This window comes from Glandiceps talaboti, chromosome 1 (genome assembly GCF_964340395.1).
Source record: "Glandiceps talaboti chromosome 1, keGlaTala1.1, whole genome shotgun sequence".
Taxonomy (NCBI): domain Eukaryota; kingdom Metazoa; phylum Hemichordata; class Enteropneusta; family Spengelidae; genus Glandiceps; species Glandiceps talaboti.
This window is the reverse complement of record NC_135549.1, coordinates 17444714-17448742: the sequence shown is the minus strand read 5'-3', so window position 1 is coordinate 17448742 and position 4029 is coordinate 17444714. Positions and strand designations below refer to the sequence as shown.

The 4029-nt window shown below is 33.4% G+C and overlaps 1 long non-coding RNA gene across 1 annotated transcript; it reads right to left on the bottom strand.

Moving 5' to 3' along the window:
- Positions 1-1373: 1373 nt before the first annotated feature.
- On the bottom strand, positions 1374-2392 carry LOC144436657 (uncharacterized). The gene is made up of 3 exons (XR_013480969.1): positions 2344-2392; positions 1737-1796; positions 1374-1429 (listed from the first exon to the last, which is right to left on the bottom strand). It is a non-coding gene; the product is annotated as an uncharacterized LOC144436657 (long non-coding RNA).
- Positions 2393-4029: the final 1637 nt, after the last annotated feature.

The following is a 4029-nucleotide window of genomic DNA, read 5'->3' as shown; positions in this document are numbered from 1 at the left end:
AAGACATATCTAAGTATTCACATACATTTTGACCACGACAGCTTTCTAAGCACTTCTTTTTAAAAATGATTTGCAATGGACATTTGTAACATGTAACCTATAAGGCTATAGGCTTATTATTATTGGTTTATGCCAAGGTTGTATAGTCAACTTCCTGGTTCTAAGATGTAGTGTATGAATGGACATCCCTTCTGAAACTGTTTGACTTGTTTTGTTGTACACTTGAAATAATATTTCAACAGACTTGTATAACTGTGTGTTATTATATAGAAGACTGAATGCCTGCAATGCAACAAACATTGGTTACACACAGATCTAGGTTATGGTCTGGTGACAACCCTCTGCTGAGTAGCATGTAAACCGACCCCTGTATATAGAAAATACATGGGTGTAGTATGGAGGGGTGAGTGACACATCTAGGAACTTGGAACAGCTGGTTGATGTATACAGCAATACAAGACATTCCTATCGTACAATCCAATACACTTTGGGGAGTACAAAATTTACATATGTAAGAGTACCTCATTCCACTAAGAGAAGTCTGAGAGAGTACATAATATTTCCATCATGTGTAAAGAAATTATGCTTCTGTCATAACTCAACATACGCATTAAAAATGGGGGAAAATATTAGGATACATAGAAACTATTCAAACAAAACATTTTACAAGTTAGTATTGAAAAAATAATTAAACAATGGGAATTTGCTGAGTAGTAGTAGTACTGAAAGATTATATGACACATCTCTGATATGAACTCTGTTAAAGACCCATGTTGGATTACCATCATTAAAATATAGCTGTCTAGCTGATTGATACAAATGTTAGTCCAGAACAAGGAACTGATCCTATGTAATCCTCAAGAATGTAATGATAGGTGGTACACAATTCTCAATAATATACAAGACATACTACCAAACCAGAGTGACTATAGTGTATAGTTAGATGACATCGTGTTTATTATGTATCAAAAGTTTTTCTGTTATACAAAACAGAATACAGACACTGACAATGTGCAAGCATATAGAATGATACATTTCATCTCATTGTGAACACAAATCAACATCACTGTCAGATGAAACAAGAGAGATTCAAACACAGTTACATGTAGATAAAATGTAACATTTCATGTGTGTGCGAGCTATCAGTGCCTCTATTTCGTTTGTGTAATTTGTAGTAATAAATGTTGCGTGAGATGTAAACAAACATCATGCCATGTAATTGACACTCTATAGTCTTTCTGGTTTGGTAGTAAGTGCTAACTAGTCAGTAAATAATTTTGACTTTGTTCTCATATTGTTGTAGTTAGCATTGTTTTCAGGTATGATTGTGTTGTAAGAGAAAAACAAAGGATGACTGAAGTCACTGTACATAGTCTTGTTATTACTTTAGTGGGGATCCAAAATCAATCAGAGGCTGGCTGTTATTTACCTGAAAGACAGATAGAGACAGAGACATAAAGATATATTACAGCTGAAGAGTATCTTGTTTTTATTATTGATGGATATATGATATCGTTGTTATTGCAATAAATGATTAATACAATATCACCACACACTGCTTTTAACCTGGGGGTATATAATGTGATTACTAACTTTTTGTGAAATTGATACTACTTGGAATTCATGCATACACAAAATCAAAATGCATGGTTTTAACTAACCATCAACACTTTTATATGTATTATGACAAATCAGAATTTTTTCGAATACAATGACAGCATCAAATTGTAACTTACATGTGCCATGGGTTGTAAAGGTGATATTCCCTTCAGTGGTGAATCTGAGAAATCAATCAACTGCAATAAAAATAAAATGATACTGGCATACATAAAAGTGTATCTGATTCTACTTGGTTGCCAAGTTTGACATAGTTTGATTCTTTGACTGAAATTGCTGATGATTCGATCAATCAATGAATTTAAATGGGTGAAAAGATGAATCGATTAATGGATCAATCAATGAATCAATGGGTGAATTCATGAATCAGTTAATTAATAAAATCAATGAGTGAATGAATTGATGAATGAATGAATGAGGAATGAATGAATGAATGGATCAGTTAATGAATTAGGGAATGAATTAATGAATCAATTAATCAATCAATCAATCAATGGATCAATGGACCATGAATCAATCAATGGATCAATGAATTATTCAATTGATCAATGGATCAATTAATCAATTAATCAATCAATCAATCAATGAGTTAGTAAATGAATCAACCAATGGATCAATCAATCAATCAATCTGAGAATGAATCCATGAATCAATGAAAGTAGGGTTTGTGTATATTGACAATGCTACTGTCATCATGTCATGCATGATTTTTTACTATCCACTTACCATTTCAACAGTTGGTGATTTTGACATAATATCTTGTACAACTTCTACATTTTCCTTCTCAGGTGCTACTCTCAGTACACTATCTTTTCTAATGCACCTGTTGGTTTTCTGTGTCATCATCTCTTCTGGTGAAAATGTTGGTTGTGCTAGGGCTAAACCAAGTCCTCTCTTGGATGGTATATTTTGTGATTTTTTTATTTGTGGTGATCTTCTATACACTGGGCTGTCAGTAGCAATAAAAAAATCAAATTCGTTTAAATGACAACAAATTTCAACATTGGTTAAAACTCGAGCTTGTGTTGTAAAAATGTTAAATGATGATATAATTGCAGTATTCATTTATAAATATTCATACATTTTTAAATTTTGTACACAATGTAGGAAGGTTATCTGTACTTTCTTGAGGAACTTTGCACAGAAATATGGGTCTGGTTTCAAAATCATAGTGTTCATCATAATTCTCAAAAACCATGATTTTATGGGGTTTTCTATCCATATGAAGTCTACTAAAATGGTGTACTTGCTTAAACACATTGACAGTGATATTTCAAAACACTTCAACACTTGTTGAAATGTCCAGCGACAGTGAGATTTTCAAAACGTATAAACACTTGCAAACATGAACACTGTTACATGCCAATTTCCACTGTCCTAGTGAGTGAGGTAGTCTTCTGTGTTTATGTGTATGTTACACAGCAAATGATGAATATCACCCATATGTTGTAAAAGTAGAAATCATAAAAATAATACAAACAATTACTAAATAAACAAATAACTAAAAAGATTGCATTTCAGATAAGTAAATTTAATATAAGTCTCTGAATGCACAATCTATGTAATGGAATGGAAGAGAAAAACACATGTACAAAGTGACTTTGTCAAAATTGAATTCTAGGTGCATAAAAGTTAAATATGTATATTTAGGAAGAAACTAGTCATTGTGTTAACTGTTCATTGTGTGTGTGTGTGTGTGTGTGTGTGTGTGTGTGTGTGTGTGTGTGTGTGTGTGTGTGTGTGTGTGTGTGTGTGTGTGTGTGTGCGCGCGCGCGCGCGTGTGTGTGTGTGTGTGTGTGTCTTACCTTGAACCAAATGTTTTTGTAACAGAACCAATTTTGGATTTGTAGGAGCTATTCCTGTGTGGTGTTGGTATGTTTGAACGCCGACGTCCAGACTTTGGTGTTGCCATGAGGTTTTTCATCGCTGGTGTACTTGGTGTATTGGAGAACACTGAAGTGGAACTGCTGGTTGAGTCAAACCTATAAAATATACATTAATATTATCAAATGTTACCAAGGTCATTCTACTGTACTAAAAGTAGCATCACTTTTACATGTCACTCCAAAGGGTTGGTATGTGATCCTCAATATTGTAGAGCACAATGTCTACTGCACTTTAGGTAATGCTTTCTGCTTTCAACCAAAAAAGGGCAGCGCCACCTGTCATGCTATTTTGACTGTTAGAATTTCAACAGATACATACATGTGTAAGGCCAGCCATAGTAAATTTATTCCATGTTTCTCTTTGTGACACCTTAAAAATGATGGGTCAGTCGGTCAGTTTAAATAACATAAAAATAAGTATTTTGAAAAAAGAAGGTAAGTGTTTGTGTACATGTTGGTGATACAATCAATTCACAATCACAGCTTTAATAGTCTGAATGATTTATAAATGACAACTAAATTCAAA